Genomic DNA, 18,676 nt, shown 5'->3' with positions numbered 1-18,676 from the left:
AAAGCAAATACAAATTTGATTTAACTTTATTGAGCATCCTGATGATGTTACCTATCATTTGGTAACTGTACATTCACTACAAGCTACACAATGTTAAATTAAAAACAAAATTGCGAAATACCTCAAAACACCTGTGGAGATCTGTTGATCATGAACAGCCATCAGTGTGGAAAGTACCGTAATCTCAGTTTGGAATTTCTACATGGTTGGCTTTAAAAAATTCTAACTTTTTTCTTAAGATTGAAACGTCATATGAAAGATGAAATTATAAGCTTTTACATGATATAAAATTTTTTATAGGTTGTCTAAAAAAAATTGATTCAATAGCGTGAAAACATAAAATTATATGTTTTTTTTTGCTTTTTTTGATGAAAATTGATCGAGTTAAAAAAATTCTAGCTCTTTTTGTAGATGTCTCATAGACCTGATCGATATACATATTATAAGCTAAGACAATAAGCTTTCAGATGGTATAAAATTTATTATAGGTTGTTATATCAAAAAAAATTTTGGGTGATGGAAATTATTTTTTCACTTTTTTCATAAGAAATGATTGTTTTTACTAAATTATTTGGCTTTTTAATGGTATAATTTTTTTGTAAGCTTTTAAAATAAAAAAATTAATATAATGAGAAAAGAAAAGAGGTAATTTTTTTTAGCTTTTTCTTGTAAATTATGATTGTTTGAAATAAATAAACGCTTCAATTGACTCATTTTAGAAGCACACAACCTGTTTTCTTACGACGTTATCACGTAAAATCATCGTCCGTAAACCGGCTTTACAGACAACCTCTTTTTTTTGTGAATTGATTTGACATTATTTTATTACGTTCCACTTCAACACGATTACTTTTTTTACTGCAAATTATTGAACTGATTTGATTCATAAATTGACTTGCGAATTAATTTTTTCTTGAATATATTGAATCAACTCTTTTTAGACCTGTTCACTTTAGAGACAATTGTTCAAAACGACTTGTCAGAAATGATAGACATAAAATATACAAAACTAATCATTTTCTGACTTGTGACAATAATCGTGTTAAGTGTCCAATTTATCAGCGGTATGTTGAAGAAGTGGATTACAGAAACTTTGACAAGTTATTGATTTTATTTGTAATTTGTAATATATCACTTGAAACAAATCACAATAACGAAGAATTTTTAATTTCCCCCCACTTATAATTTCATATAGCTCATTGTTTTACAAATTAGTTAGCCTTATGTGCTTGTTGAACAAATTTAATGAGAAAGCTTATAAAATTGCATTTATAAAAACAAAACTACACATTTATTTATTACAGAACCTTTGCAAATAGAACTTACAGAAGTGGAACGAATTATTTACAATCAGACATTACATAACGATGATAGAGAAGGTGAAAAAAGAGAGTCGGTCTGTCTTTATCACGAGCTGAAGCAGTTTACTTCAATACTTCAATTTTTCGGACCAAAATTAACGGTACTTGCCAATGACCAAAATGATAAATATTGTTTTTCTCAAAAACGGTTCTTAAGATTTTAATAAAAAAAATATATATTTACATTAAACAAATAGGGTCATAGTTTTAAAATAAAAAAAAATATTTTTTTGCACCGTTACTAGCCGTACTTGCCTTTGAACCGTTTTCTTGATACTTGATTAACTCAAATGGTAAAATCGAGAAAAGTTTTCACAAAAATAATTTTTGAATTTTTCAAAATGTGTTCAATTTTTCTTTCAAGTTTTTGAAAACGGATGAATGAATTGAAACTTTGCTTTTATATGTTGATTCATTTCAAATGGCATACCAATTTTTTTTTTGTAAAATTTTTTAAAATTTGTATAGACAATTTTTCAAAAAAAAAATTCTAAAAATTCTTTCTAATACATACAAGGAAATGGCATAGTTCGTTTGCTGGTCAAAACCATATAAGGAGATGCTTTTGAAACTTTAAACCAAATTTTATAATAATTTTTAGGTAATTTTTTTTTTAACTAAAAGAAAAATTATAAAATTTCAAATTCTTAGCGTTTTCAAACACAAGAGGAAGTACGTGCGACACAGTCCAGCATTTTATTATTATTTTTTTTTTTTAATTTTAATCAACAATTTCTTAAGAAAATATTCAAACATATAAAATGGAAAACAATTTAATAGGATATTTTCTGCAAGCCACTTGGTGAAACAACTGATAAAATGACGGGAAGAATTTGAAATATTGAACCCATGGTTATCATCAAAAAAATTAATTAAATGCATCCAAAAAACCCAGATTTATATTTAATAAAAACATTTACAAGAAAAAGGATAGGTTTCTCTACACCAACTGAAGACCCATATTGCGAATTGCCTAATAGTTCAAAAGTTAGCCTTTCAACTGGTTAATTAGACCTTCACATACTGGTTTCAGGGCAAGAAAATGTACCATTTATCAATTCTTAACACTAAGTTCACTCCTTTCAGACTGTAAAGCTATTAAAGTTAAGTCAGCGAAAGAGTTAACTACGAATTGAGCTGGCTGCATCTGGGTGACTTGAACATAATGACTTGAGACCTTTAGATCCATAATAAAAAATGAAGAAAAAGGTTGATTTGTTATGACAGTTTAATCTGACATTAATATTTCTTTACTCTCTTAAGGAAGCTTTAGAACTTATACCTTTAAAGTTTAAACACATACATTTTGTTATTATATAGTAACTTGAGCATGTGTTAATAATAATTCAATTTATCTGCACAAAGACTTTGTACTTTTATTTCTTATTGTTTTCAATAAATTGATTTTTTTTTACTATGAATCATTAATTAATTGTAAAAACCGCTTTTGTTTACTGTTTTTTTTTTTTTTTTGTTTATTGATAAAAACAATTATTATAGAAATAAAGTTTAATGATTATTCTTTTATGGTTGTTTTAAACTTTGGATTAAATAAATAAAAATCTTGCCGTAATCAAAATGGTAAACTTTTTAAATATTATGTAAGTAAATATTTGAAAAAATATAACAATAATTATTATATAAATATAAATTGAAGAATTTTGATTTATTACCCTTTTACTTTTCTTTCGATAATATTTTATAAGTTTAGTTATAAATTTTGATTACTTGTTTTTTTTTAAGCACATGTCCAAAATTGAATATTATGGAATTTATTTCTTTATTTTCACATGAAAAATAAGTCTGACCACCCAGAATTTTTTGATAACGAAAAAAAGATAATGATTATTTCAATACAAATATTAATTGCAAAAAAATATGTTATTTTATAAGATAATATTTTCCAACTTTAAGTATTTTATTCAATATTTATCAGTTAATGACCTTACGTGTACAGTTGTTGTGTACTTATATCTAATCAATTAATTGAGATTTTACATTGGTTGAATAAATAAAATTGTTGAAGATACACGAGTCTTGAAAAAGACAAACAAGGTTAACAGAGTGTGTTGGCGCTGCAATTATTTTGTTTGTCAACAGACCTTCTTGTAAACCGTACTTTATAACGTTCTTTGTTTTGCACTTGTAATGTATTTTTTTTTGGTTAACCTACATGGTAAAAGTGTATTACATCATTCTTGAAGTGGGAATATTAGTTAATAGGCCTTCGATTTTGCTATAGATATACTACTCAAAGGTTATGTACTTGGTTAGTTCCTTTACATTTTTTAACGATAGAATTTTTGGTGATTCCCTATAAAGGGGAAATTGAATTTTTAGTTTTTGGATATAAACTAACAGCCCTATTTATAAACTTATCAAAGACAGTGCATAGCATTATGTACTCTGTATAATGTCTTAAAACAAAAAATTGTCATTTATAATATTTATGCAACGTTTAATAGAGATTGTATAAGCTAAACGCGTTTTTAGGTTGTTTAGAGCCTGAATAAGAATATATTTTGCTTAAATGTCATTTAAACATCAAATTATTGTCAGAAAAATAAAACACAGCAATGATTTGTATATTTTTTTATTGACGAAATTCTTTCGCATCTTTCTCTTTTTATTTTATAAACAAAAGTGATAAAATTGCAATGAATAATAATAAATAATAAATTAAATAATAAATAAGAAATTGTGTGTTTTTAGATAAATAATGAATTACAAATTGTGTGTTTTTGGAAATGTTTTCCTCATATTTCTTACGAGGGCTTTGTATGCATTTTGTTTTCTTTTCACAGAAATTATTAATGTTTATTTTTTTTATTGTTCTAATCAACTAAAAACAAAACCAGGAATCGCGTTCTGTTTTAGAGGTATTCTTCCTTAATTATGACATCGTACGAAAACTTTTGCTTTTGTTTGTTTTTTTTTTTTTAGTTTTATTTTTTTTTTTGTTTTGTTTATTTTCAAACGAAATGTAGTTAATTTATCGACAGATGGAGTTGTTTGTCGTTATAAAAAATACTAATTTTCAATTTTTAGTACTTATTTTGACACAAACCTAGCATAATTATAATTTCTAAGAAAATGTTTAATAAATAGAAATTTATGTAACGTTGCATAGAAGCTACATAAAACTTTATGTATTGTTTAACTATTCAGCCGTTTAGAGCTGTTTAGCGAAATCTAATAAATAAGGCTGTAATTGTACTGGCCATATAATAGCTCTAACGATTTGGATTTAAAAAAAAATATATGTTTTGCGAAGGTCCGTTGAAAACCAGTGCCGGTTTAAGCACTACCGGCGCCCCTGGGCAAGATTGCAAGTGGCGCCTCTCAAAAAAAAATTCATTTTAAAACAATTTTTAAAATCACGAAAAAAGCAATGGCAGATTATGTCTTACCTCTCATATACTTGTTAATGCATTTATTGACAATGTGCAGTTTATTAAAGTACATAAGGTTAACTTTAAAAAAAATTAAATATTCATGTCATTTAGGCTCAATTGACAAGTTTACCTTTATTTCTGACTTTTTTGTTTTAACACATTTAAAGAGTAGGTACAGTTGGTTTTATTTGAACAATATTTTTTCAAAAACTTTTTCAACTAGGTACATTAATGTCGTTTTCGATTGGAATCACTCAATGATTAACTCATTCTGAAATCCAAGAAAAAAGTTTGAATCACTTCCACAAAATTCTGAATCTTAATATCTTTATTGGTGAAAAATTAAATAATTTTTTTGTTTTTTTTCAGTAGGAGAATAAAAAACTTGTAGCAGGCTTCTGAATGATTCCGGACGCTTCCGGACGGCCAATCGAAAACGACATACCTTTATAAGTATTAGGTTTGTTCGTTGGGAGCTCTAGGGCACTCTGGGTCGCTCCGAATTCGTTGTCAAGCGTTTTTTGTAGCTCCTTTTTCAACCAGAGTTATTTCCTCTGTGTTCGATGTTCGCTGATGAAACTAAAGACGTTCGATGTAAAGTGAAAACCCGAGAAACTCTGATTTTTTTGACAGTTAATTGACATGACTTGAGTGCCCTGGAGGAGGGAACAACGAACAGATCTATTCTTTTATTCTCACACACAAACGTAGTTTTTTTATGAGAAATGGAGAAGCTGTCAATTTTTGGCCTTTCTGGATTTTGGGTTTTCGGGATTTTGGTTTTTCGGGATTTTCGGATTCTGGGTTTTCGGGATTTTGGGGTTTCGGGTTTTTGGGTTTTCGGAATTTAGGGTATTCTGGATTTTGGGCTTCCTGGACTTTTAATTTCGGGATTCTGTCTGTCTCCCTTCTGTTTCTTTATTCATTATAACAGCCTGGATATTACCAACTATGATTTAGTGTTTTATATATAGGGGCGCCTTTGCAAAAATTAAATTGGTTGGAGGAATATTAAGATTGCTTTAGTCTTTCAAAATAAATTGGGGCGCCTTGTTCTTCAAAGATGAACGAAGATTTTGGACACCATTGTCCTTCCGGAAGCCAAACAAATTAACTCAAAACTGGGGGGCGCCTTCATTCTTCAAAAAGTTTAAAACAAACAATACGAGCGCCGTTGAAAAAGTAAAATAGAAAAAAATTGGGGCGCCTTTGTGAAAGTAAAAATAAATAAAACATCGATTGGATAGACTTCGTTATTTATAAAACTTTTGTTAAAGTTCGGGGCGCCTGCGGCGCCCCTCAGTGCTTGCGCCTCTGGGCGACGGCCCAGGCTGCCCCCCCCCCCCCTAAAACCGGCCCTGTTGAAAACGGTACTTGCCATAGAACCATTTTCTTGATTTCTGACTTTCTCATAAACAAGTTAATCGATTTCAATGAAAGACCTTGTTGTAGCCTCAATATTAAAACTAAGAAAAGTTTTCAAAAACATATTTTTGATTTAAAAAAAAAAAAATTCTTAGTCCCAACAGAAGAATTTGTTAATTAATAAAAATATTCAAAAAATATGCTTGATTACACTGGTTGGCAAAAATAAAAAAAAAGTATTGTAAGGTGATTTAAGTTGACTTTAGTGTGCTGAATTCCAAAACGGTTTACAGTTTTGTTCTATCATGTCTAGTTTTTGAGCTTTACTCATCACTATTTTCACTATAAAGTTTTAAAAAAACAAATTTTCAATGAAGTTCTTTTTGATGTTTATTAAAAAAAAACATTTTTATTAATATGTTGCTTTTTAAAATCCAATCAAAAGTCGCAAACTGGAGTTTGGTTAAAAAAAAAAACAATTCATTATTTAGGTACTATGATTTTGAAATATCTTTGAGAAAAAAATTTTGAAAAAAATGTAAATATATTCAGGACGATGAAAAATTGCGTTTTGAGATTACATATGTAAGAAGATTAGCAAAACAATATTTTACAGGGGTGTAATTCGACGTCAAATGTACCAAAAAAAAAAAAAAAACGCGTTTTTCACCTGTTAATATTTAAGTATTTCAAAAACGTGACGTGCCAGTGAAATTTTGACTTTGAATTCGGACTCAGCAAAGTATGGTTTAGTTCTAGTTATATTTTCGTTGCCGACCAGTGTTATATTTAAAAAAAAAGACAGGGTCTTTACCTTGTCACGGGCGAGACAGAGCAAATAATTGAGTTTGAATTAGGGAATGTTCTTATAAAATCTATGTGACTTTGTTTGAGTTTAGTATTTAAATCATTTGGTTTTCTGCACAAAACATTTTTAGAATGTATAGTAAAAAGCATTATATAACTCCATATGCATTTATAGATACGGTGACCATATTTCTGGAAGCGAAACCCGGGACAGATAAAAATTCGTTGGATCGTTTTGAAAATATTGATTTTTTAATAAAAAATATAATTTTTTTAAATGAGTTTTCATAATTTTTTAATTATTTTGATATCAAGATTGCCTAAACGATTTTATGGGAGCGTTTTTGTTGAAATCATTTAAGTCGAAATCAGAAATTAAAAAAATGGTCTGTTAATAACTTCTAAGAAAATATTATTTTAATCAAAATCGGGAGAGCTGTGTTTTAACATTTTAATTTTATTTTAAATGATTTTGAAATTGTATGATCTTTAACACAACTTTTAACATTTCCTTAAAAGCTTTGAAACTATAATCTGGGTTCTTTACTCTTCCATATGTTGTTCTTTATTCGAAAACATTTAACCTGGTGTAGCAACCTGACAAACAGACGCTGGAACTAAATAATTGACGAACATTTAAAAAAAAACTAAAACCTAGTCTAGAGGCGAAACGAAAATTTTCTTACAAAACCATCACAACGAAATCGAAAACGAAAATTTTGCTTTTCATGGCACAATCAATGTGCTGGAATATATGGAGATTTTTCAATCGTTTGTCACTCCCATTTATTTGTCCAGGCAATTTTTCTTGCAGCAAAAGTATTTTGACTTTGGAGACTTAGAAAAATTTTCGTTTTGCTTCAGCAGCGTATTTAATTTTAATTTCCATGCAACTGTTTTCTGGTTTTCTGTACAAAGTATTTAAAATATTGAATACAAAAATCAGACAATGTTCAAATACGGGACAAATTACAAAATACGGGACACTTATACGTCCCGGTTTTCTTAAATAAAAACCCGGGACAAGCTGTAGAAATACGGGACAGTCCCGGGTAAACCGGGACGGATGGTCACCGTATTTATAGGGGATACTCGGGACGCTTATTCACATTCAATAAGTGCCGCGGTTCACAAACAAAAACACAAATATGTGCGTTATCTTTGGTGGCAGAAATTAAATGAAAATTAAATGGACCACTAGCTCATCAAAATTTACAAAAGTAGAGGAAACTAGCGCCCCCCCAAAAAAACTTCACGTTTTGGAACTGCATAAGCGCTATAAAGCATCATTGATGCTAAAATTATTTTGGACGTTCAATGAAAAAAAATTCGAAATAAGTTCTTGGCATACTTGTTTTATATTTTTTGATTTGGTTGATCCCTTGAAAGATAAAACTTATCGATATTCAATATTTTTAAATTCAACCTTTTTTAAGTATGTTATCCACAAGATTGATAAGAAATCATCGAACTATTCTTTCAAGTTAGAAATGGACAAGAAAAGTAGCCTTTAAGATTTTAAAATTAATTTTAATTTTTTTTGCTCTGGAAATATTTCTAAAAACTTTGACCATCAATTACTTTTGACACATTTTTTTTTTTTTTTATATTTTCGCTAAACAGTAAAATGAAAAAAGTCTCACTTCCTGTTGATGGCAAACTGATCAGTTTTTATTATAAAACCACTTTTTTAAATTATGTATTATGTAAATGTTTTGAAATCAATGTCTCGAAAACTGACCTTATAATTTTATGAACTTTTGAAAACACACACACAAATTTCGACAATTTTTTTAAGGATTTTTCTTATAATAAACTAACAATAACCACACCCGTAGCATATGGCTATCAACAAGTCCGACAACGCAACAACGACACACAATTAAAAAATGGCAAATACTGTTTAGTTTTTTAGTATAAATTATTGATATCTAAACATTATTCAGCAGCACCTTGTGACAAGTATAAGTGACAACGAATAATAATGATTTTATTGACGATAGTCAGAAGAAAAACGTAGGTAATGTGGTAGATAATGAATGACATTGACAATTCGAATATAAACATGAAATTGATGAGCACTAAGTCATTAATTCGATAAGAATATTAAATTAAAATTTTAATCAACTCGTGCATTGATTATATTTTAGTTTTATCATTATCACTAATGATCTAGAAGAGGTATATCACCCAGACAGAAAGTTTCAAATCAAAGAAATGATAAGGATAAATTTCAAAACTATCGATAATTTTTACAATAATTTTGAAATACAATTAAAGTTTATGCTCGTTTAAACTGTAAATATTTTACATCTTTGGGCATTAACACTTCAAAGCCTTGACTTACTTTTAACATATTTAACATTCTTTTTATTTAAATTTTGATCTCACTTTGAAAAAGGAATCAACTCCTTATCAATGTCGGATTCAGATTAACATCGTTTTCATACATTTTTTTTTTGTTTTTCTAGTTGCCGACAGCGTGCAACCATATTTGAGCTCAATTTGACAAGGGTGGTTCCGTTCCGTCATCGCTTAAGGGATGATTTGAAATATATATATTTTTTGTTGAAATGGGAATAATAAGATGTCAAATTTAGTCTATCCGTTATTGATTTGGGAAAAGATTTCAATATTTTGTAACACTTCCTTATATTCTTTTGATTTATCTTTTTATTTTGTTTTAATTTTGTTCTTTGAAAAGGTCACTTACCTTTTTTTTAACACAAGGATTTTTCAAAGAAAAAAAGATCAAATAATACCTTAACCACGTGGAATTACAATTATTTATTTCAAACAAAATTTTTCCATAGAAACGGGGACGAAAATTCAACAGTGTGTCACTGGAACTGGACACAAATTCAAACTGTGGATTGATGGTGTACCTTTGAAACGTTCAGCCCTAAGTAGTTTTGTCAAAAACACACCCCTCAATAACTTGTATTCCCTTCTAATAATGAATAAGAAAAAGAAAAAAAAAAGGAATTCATAACTATCAGGAAGAAGTAGCCTTAAGTCAAAGAAATTACGCGTTTAACAACGAAAATATCCCCTGAGAGATTAAATTGCGTATTCGTAGATTCAATGCAAAAAACAAAAACGCGATTTCAAATTATTTCGGTTGTTTTGGAACGCAACTATTTTGTTTGATTAGTAAAATGTAACATCCCTTATTTTTAGATGACAATAAAACAGGAAAGGCAATGAACAAAAAAGAAAAAAATACATAAACAATGGGTGCTCCTATAGTAACGACAATCATTTATATGCCTAACCGAAATTTGATGACACTATCAAAAATGTTATACTGCAATAACATCACAATTTGGATGGAGGGAACATCTTTTGAGTGGATTTCATCTAGTGTTTCTTAGGAAATATAAAAGATTATTTTTATGAACAAGTGCACATCATTTTTGATACTTAAACTATAACACTATTTTGGATTTTATTTCAGATTTTTATTAACTTGTTTTTATTAAGATGGGCTAGCTTCAAAATACATGAAATTTAATGACAAAGTAGAAACTGACCAATGACTGACAATTCGTTCCAGATTCACAAGAATGATTTCAAGTTTATATTCCGCGTAATGTTAACATTGCCAAAAGCATATTTTGGTCAAGCTAACCTACTTTTATCACCAGTAGTAGCATTGTTTTCATTGGTTGGGAAATCAGGAGATATTAATTCAAAAACATCATACGAGTAGAACAGAAATTATAGAAAAAGTAAAAACTAATTTAATTTAAAAATTACCTTCTTTAAAAGAAAATTTGTTTTAGTAGAGAAAATTACTAATAATAACGGTGTAACACTCAAAATATACGCGGGCGGAGACCTATCAGGTTTTGTAGAGCTAGTTTGTAGGGCTAGCTAGTAACACTCCCAAAATCTGGAGTTACGGGCAAAAAACGGTTTTTTGGACTATATATGTTTCATTGAAAAAATTCTAGCTTCGACAATTTTTTACAAATTTTCGATAGAAGATAAATATACACAGAGAAAAATAGTCCACATAAAATAGAACAAAAACAATAAGATTTCTCTATGGTTTTCATCCAAGAAGGAAACCTTATTAAAACAATCGGGTTTTCCTTATTGTTTTAAAATCTGCAAAAAAATGAAAAAAACGATGACCAGGCTGGGAATCAAACTGGAGACTTCAAATCATTAGTCGCCCACCTTACCACCTGAACCAACCTGCCATGAAAATATTGATCGCGATTTTTGTTCTAGTGCTAAGTTGCAAAGAAAATCAACTTTTCAGTCAAATTTTAATAAGATTTTCTCTATAAAAATAATAAGAAATCTCCTTAAAAAAACCTTATTAATCGTTGATTTTAATAAGATTTCCTTATGAAATGTATGGACGGTAAAACAATATGGCAATCTGTTAGTTTTTAGCGGGTCATATTTTTCTCTGTGTACCTTTTCAACAATGTATAAAACATGTAACTCGTTTAAACCACTTAGAATTTATAAGCTGTCAAAGTTCAAAAATTCCATTTTTTTCGTCATTTGCCCAACTTCGGCATCAATTTAAAGTATATGTTTTCAAAACAACATGCTATTTAAAAAATATATTCTAAAACTATATCTATTTCTCAATCAATCGAGGTATTTTTTATGAAAATCACTTCAAAATTGGCTTAGAAAAAAAATGTTTTCGATTTCAACCCAGATACAGAAATTCGAACTTTTAGGTATAGAACAAAAATGTTGTTTTGGCACGTAGTGGGATAACTTGGGCGCCAGGATTTGATAACGAGTTTTTGTAGAGGAGCTCAATACAAACATATTTTTCTTTGGGAGGTCTATCTCTCCCCGTTTAGGTGGGAGGGGCATTTTTCTAAAAAAAAATTATCAAAATAAAAAAAAAATATTAAAAAACAACGGCAACACTTCTAGTAATAAATGATACCATTTCCCAAAGGAAAAATTGTACATTTGATTCATATTTTTAAATCAATATAATATAACCAATAGTTTTTGAAATAATCGATTTCGATTTAAAAATAGGCGAAACAAATTTTTTTTTAAACTCATTTTATACTATTTTTGTCCAGACTGTGAATTTTAGTAAAAAAATTACTTACACAGAAAACTGCCTCAATTGATTCCTTAAAGAACAGTGAAAACTATATGTTTCTATGTCTTCTAGTTTTTGAGAAAATTGAAAAATTATTTTATCAGATTTTTCTTTTTTCAAAATATTTTTTGTTTTTATTTGTTTTTATTTTTCAATTTTCTCATAAACTAGAAGACACAGAAACATATAGTTTTCTCTGTTCTTTAAGAAATCAATTGAGGCAGTTTTCTGTCTGAGTAATTTTTTTACTAAAATTCACAGTCTGGACAAAAATAGTATAAAATGAGTTTTAAAAAAAATTTTTCGCCTATTTTTAACTTTGAAATCGATTTCGATTAAAATCGAAAATGGGTAAAAAATTGACGAAGCTAGATTGGTCAATTGGTGAAGGTCCAAAAAACCGTTTTTTGCCCGTAACTCCAGATTTTGGGGGTGTTAGGGGATTTTCAAATACCGTTTCGTAATCAGTGCGACTAGCTCTACAAAACCTGATAGGTCTCCGCCCGCGTATATTTTGAAACCTAATTTTTGTAACACCATGTAATTTGTATATTAGATTAGAAATTTTTTAATGTTTCGAGCGAAAATATTTCGCCCCTCGTCTCTTGAGTATGAAATATACACGAAAAAACTATAAATTGTTCACAATACTGCACTTTCAAAAGTTTTAAATTCCATAATAATCAAATTTAAAAGAATAATAAATATTTAAAAGCTTTTTGCATTTTTAACCAATTTTTAAAATAATAATTTTTTGCAACACCTAGCAGTGCCACCTGCTAACTCAGCATAAAAATTATTTCGAAAAATTATTAAAAATAAAAGTTTTTATACATCAAATAGGAATGCTTTATTTTTTGATACTTTTATATCAATGTAAAGAGTTAGTTGTTTTCATTCTTAGCCGACGATATGGCTAATAACAATGGTTAACAAAATCAAACTTTTTTTTTATTGCCAAAACAAAAATATATTTTTTTGAAGGTTTTCCGTGTGCTGAACTCGAATCCGAAGTCAAAAAAAATTAATCGGCTTCCGTTTTTGAAATATAACCGTTAGAAAATGCAGTACTTCGGGCCTTATTCTTTTATATAAGGAAAATAGTTTGAGCATATTTAGTAACGGTGTTTATTAGAACTATTTTCCACCTTTTTAAATCTGTTTAAATCTTTCCGATATCTTTTTTACTGCCCGAGATATCCTCAGTTGTTTGGCATATTTTATAAATTTTATAACATCATTATCTCCTTTATGATATATGAAGCCAAACCCACTTACTTCATTTTAAGATATTTCGGGCAATACAAACGATATTGAAAAGATTTAAACAGGTATCGAAAGATGGAAAACAGTTCTTATAGAAACCGTTACTAAATATGCTCTAACAATTTTCTTTATACAAAAGAATAAGTTCCGAAGAACACAAAAAAACGTTTTTTTGCATTTTCTTACGGAAATATCTCAAAAACGGGAGCTGATTAGTATTGTTTCTGACTTTGGATTCAGCACACCGAAAACCTTCAGAAAAGTATATTTTTGTTTCGGCAACAAAACCCTTGTAAACCGGTGTAATGCATACGCAAGAATATTGTACAACGATCTTAGAAAAAAAAAAAACGTGCAGGCATAGGCTCAACAACTTCAGGAAAAAGACTAATGCAATTGCAATAAGTCCGGCGAAACCCAAAAAAATTGTAAAAATTGTCCGATTTCCTTAACTTTTATAAATTTAACCGTTTTTGATGATGCTATTTTACACAGTAAAAAAAATGATTGCAATAACGCACTTGAGCGTACTATTGCCATAGTCCTTGCCCTATGAAAAGACAATTTTTTCCTGATATAAAGGCTTCAAGAAGCTACAATTTCTAGAAAAATTTTTAAAAAGCAAAATTTTGAATTGAGTGAGAAGCTTTTAGGACTTTTACATGGATTCCTACTGGAGCAAACACTTCTTAATATCATTTGAGTATGTTTAGAGAATTTTTTCATTAGACCTGTCAAGACACTATAAAGAACTTCGGAATATATCCCAAGAATAATAATTTATCGCACGTTTAGTGGTATAGCAATCAAAGTGGCAAGCTCTAAAAGTCCTTTAAATATGCTTATTACAAAAGTGCCTTAGAGAAATTATTTTCCGCTGGGTTAATTGCAAAACCAAATAAGTAAAACGCAATTCATCAGTAAGTTTATGTCTAAAGGATAAAATCAAAATTTTTGCTTACAGCTTGCTGACAACACCATTGTAAAATCACTTAGCAAAAATGACTTGACTGGAAAAAAAAAAACCATTAAAAATCAAAACCGTTTGATCTAACCCGAAGTATTCACTTGAAAATGTGACACTCACTAGAAAACTGAATGAATTTTTAAAAAGATTAAAACACAAAATGAATATCTCAACGCAGAGCTTTTTAATAGCCAAAGATACAGTTCAGCCGACAAAGAGCCAGAGAAAAAGATGTCGAATCAACAATTGATAAGAGATTTACTATGTTTACGTCTTAAAAACAAAATATTAAGTAACTCAAAGCTGAGGTTTAGTTTACACTACTTACATTTTGAATGAGATGTTTTTCTTTTATTGTATTTCCAAATGAGCTGTGTTTGAAAGAATAACTTGAAAAAGGTTTATGTTTAACCAATTTACATGACGTCTATTTGATTGGATTTTCAAGTGGGTCACTTTTGATAGTTTTCTGTTTGTGAATTCACCGGAAAGCGAGTATTTTCAACAATTCATATACCTAAGGACCTCTTATGTAAGAAAAAAATCAAACGACAAATTCTATCAGTTTGACGGAAACTAAAATTCACTTTTACCTTAAATTTTGAAATTTGGTTAAATACCATATCCGGTAAACGGAAATAATATGTTAGTCTAAACAAGCCCTTAGCACGTAAAAGAAATGAAAACAAAAAACATATCATTATCCCAGAATCATAATTTGAATACGTGAGACCATTAATTAAGTTCATTGCAACCCTGAATAAGTTCAAGAGATAAATTTAATTTGTTGATATTATGATAAAAATTCTAAAAATGTTGCTTATGTAATTTTTTTGAATAATTTACATACACCGCAATTAAATTGTTTAGATTTTCAAGAAGAAAAACGGTCTCAATTTTTTTTTTTCAGACGAATAATGTTGTTGTGTTTAGTAGGTATAACTGTATAAATTCAATATCAATCTTATTTCTTTTTTTTAATTAATGCAAACAATTGAATATTTAATTTGATAAAAAATGAACCAAGAATCATGAAAAATTAACATTTAAAATTGAAACATTCACTTTGCTTGATAAATAATTTGAATTTCAAATAGATAAACGGCGTGCCGTATCTATACAATTATCGTTAATAAAAATTTTCGTATATTAAATGAAAAAGCTTTCAATGAACAGATAAATAATAATCTTCTTGTAATTCTTTAATTAAATAGGAAAGTTTATCAACAGAATTTCCATAAAATGCATAGACTGCAAATTAAAGTTGGTTATTTTTTAATGTTTTATTTAACAAAAATGGGTGGCAAAACATGTTTCTTTAATCACTAGGGTGGGTCGTCGTCGTTTAAATTAACTGACCCGCCTTTCTTGTTTGTATATGGTTAATTATCCGCCCAGGGAACATAAATAATAATTCTTGTTTATAAATGGATTTACTGATTAAACTGAAGTCTTCAAATGAAAGTTGATAACAACTTATGGTTTTCTCATGGATGCCATAGTCAAAACGGAACCAGATTAAAATTGGACCACACTACCGTTACCAACTTGCAAATACAAAGAGAATCATCGAAATCGGTTCACCCAGTCATTTTGCGGTAACAAACTTGAAAAAAAAAATATAGAAGTCAGTTGAAAAATTAAAAAATTGATTTAAAAAAAAAAATTCTGAAACATTTTTGAAAAATCAAAAAAATGTTTTATTTCTTTAATTAACGGTCTATATAACCAAAATGAATAAGGTTCTTTTTCTCAAAACCAGCTCTAATGATTAGGTCCTTTACTTATTACACAAAGAAAAATTTGTTTAACCTTTATTAATGTTAGGTAGGTACTAGGTACCTGCCATATAACCGTTTTTTCTTTTTATTTCTGTTCCGACTTAATCGTAAATATTTAGGGCCATTTTTTTACTCGAAGTTGAACATAACTTGAAGGTTTTTGTCTTCAACTTCCGAATTTGTTTTTATTCACTCCAAGCTAACGTTTTCAACTTTCGATTTTCAACTCGAGCGTTGACCAACTACACTGGTCTGCAAAATTTAACTTTTTTCTCTCCTTCAAATAATTATAATTATTTAATTTTTTAATATTATGAAAGATTAGACTTTTCTGAATTTAAATCTGGTTTCAGAAAAATTCTATCAGGTACCGTTTGTAAAACTGATTTTTGAAAAATGTGAGTAGTTTCTGAAAAATCACCCTTTTAGATTCATTTGAACTTGTATAAAATTAAAACTATTTGTCGCATTGAGCTCAAATTTGGAGGACTTATTCTTCATAATGACCTATCGATTGACACCAAATATGTTCTTTTACATCATGTTTATCCATTTTTTAAAATACTGATTGACAAAAAAAGCAGACATTTCGAAATCTTTTACTTTTTAGTAAATCCTACATGAACAAAAGCACCTTGATTAAGGAAAATGTAAAATATCAATGCCCATTATATTTAAAAAGTCAAATATGTAAAGAAAACTAAAATAAAATATACATTAAACAAAATTTGTAGGTGTTTTGTAATTGTATATACTATTTTTCTATTTAGAAAATTATTTGTAATAAACCATTCGATAAACTGCCTTGTAATGCTTCAGATTTGTTTCTCCTAGAAAGAATAGTATACTTTTCTTATAGTTTTTGATGTGCTGAGTTAGAATCCGAAGTCAAAAAAAATTCTATCACGTCAGAATTTTAAGATATTCGCATTAAAGTATTACAAAACAAGTTTGTTTTTTTTTTAGAAAATCTCAAAAAAACTACTATATCTCAAAAACCAGAGCTGACCGAAATTTTTTGAGTTCGGATTCAAAATCAGCACACTAAAGTCCATTAGAAAAGTATACTTTTGTTCTAGGGAGAAAGATATCAGTTTCTTTATGGTAAGATATGCCAAACCTTCTAAACTTACTTAAATTAAGATATCTCGGAGAAGAAAAGAGATATTGAAAAGATTGAATTTGAAAAAAATAAGTTCTTTCATAAACCGTATCAATTTTAATTGAAAAAGGTTACATTATGCCAAAATATATCCTCGAAAACAGCAAAAAAATGGGTTTTTGAGATTTTCTAACAGGAATATCTAAAAAAACGTGACGTGCTAGGTCAATTCTGACTTCAGATTCGGAATCAGCATAGTTTTATTTAAAGAAAATTCCTTGCAGACCAGTGCTATTAGATGTTCTCAACTTCTCGAAAAAGTAGAAAATGTAGTAGTGAAAATGTCCCTTAATAAATTTAAATCAAAAATACATCAAAACTGATGAATGTATTTTGAGAATTTCTTCAGAATGGCAATGTCAAATTTGTGCATTAAAATTTTTTTTTAATAGTCGTCAAATTCCTACAATTTTGACATTAGCTATTTCAACTATAATATTATTGAGCCTAATGTAAAGGCAAATATAGTCAAAATTCTTAGAAAGTGGACGAATATTAAAAAAAAATATTTAACGCACACATTGGCATTGATTTTTTTTTCAATGCAGAAATTTTAATTGTTTGCATTAATTTTTTGTTTTTAATGCAAAATATTTTTAGTTGCAATAAACATTTTTTTTTTAATTTTTTCAGTTGTGATTGATCTTTTTATTAATTTCAAATGCGTGTTTTTTAAATGATATTTTTACAACTCATCATTACTAATATTTGTTTTTATATTTCCGATACGACTATAACATGCACATGCACATAACACAAATTGTTCCATTTTTAAACTTCATTCTTCCCTCAACTCTTTCGTTTTATCATCAAAAAATATTTCAACCAATCTGGCACACCCTGTATTATTAAAATTTATCATTACTGCTAAAAATCTGATATTTTTGTTGCATCACAAAACATTGGTTTTGTTGATGTATTTTTTGCACTTCATTTCTCTTTATTATTTTGATTCAAGTAATAAAATAAATAGAATAAAAACAAAAATAAATGCATTTTGCCATGCGCATTATAAAAAAAAAGTAGAACACCTAACATATTTGTACGTAAATTTATTCTACGGCTGCTGTTTTTATCTTGACAATTTATTTTAATATTTTTAAAGTAAAATAAAGCGCAGATAAGCAATAAAATATGAAATGATAAAAAATGCTTAAGTCATAAAAACCAAAAAAACCAACAAAGTAGTACTTTTTTAAAGAGATTTTTGTTCTAAGTAAATATTTGTGTATTTGGTTTTCATTAGCACTTAAATCTTCATTGTTATTACACAACCACATATTTTTTTAATGGTATAGTCTTGTATTTTTATTAGACAGTATTATTAAATATTTTCAATTTTTCAGACATATAAACATTTATTTTTTCAATTTTGTAAATATTTAACACTTAAAGTATTCTCACTTTGTTTTTTTCTCGACGTCATTTGTCAATTAATTTATGTCCACAAAAATAAGTTTACATGTGCGTAACTGAAAAT

At 28.3% G+C, this 18,676-nt stretch overlaps 1 protein-coding gene across 3 annotated transcripts in view; it reads right to left on the bottom strand.

The window, feature by feature from the left end:
* LOC129914946 (aquaporin AQPAn.G-like) overlaps positions 1-18,676 on the bottom strand; it is a 61,020-nt gene that overhangs the window by 21,320 nt on the left and 21,024 nt on the right. Inside the window, exon 1 of one of the 3 annotated variants that reach the window (XM_055994418.1) lies at positions 8,670-8,819. The exons of the other annotated variants lie outside the window; for them this stretch is intronic. The gene's annotated coding sequence lies outside the window, so the exon portion shown is untranslated. Of the gene's footprint in view, positions 1-8,669; positions 8,820-18,676 lie in introns of those variants that run through there. 3 annotated transcript variants of the gene reach the window in all.

Source organism: Episyrphus balteatus, chromosome 1 (genome assembly GCF_945859705.1).
Source record: "Episyrphus balteatus chromosome 1, idEpiBalt1.1, whole genome shotgun sequence".
In the NCBI taxonomy this organism is placed as follows: domain Eukaryota; kingdom Metazoa; phylum Arthropoda; class Insecta; order Diptera; family Syrphidae; genus Episyrphus; species Episyrphus balteatus.
The sequence above is the reverse complement of the archived record's forward strand: the minus strand, read 5'-3'. Positions and strand labels throughout refer to the sequence as shown.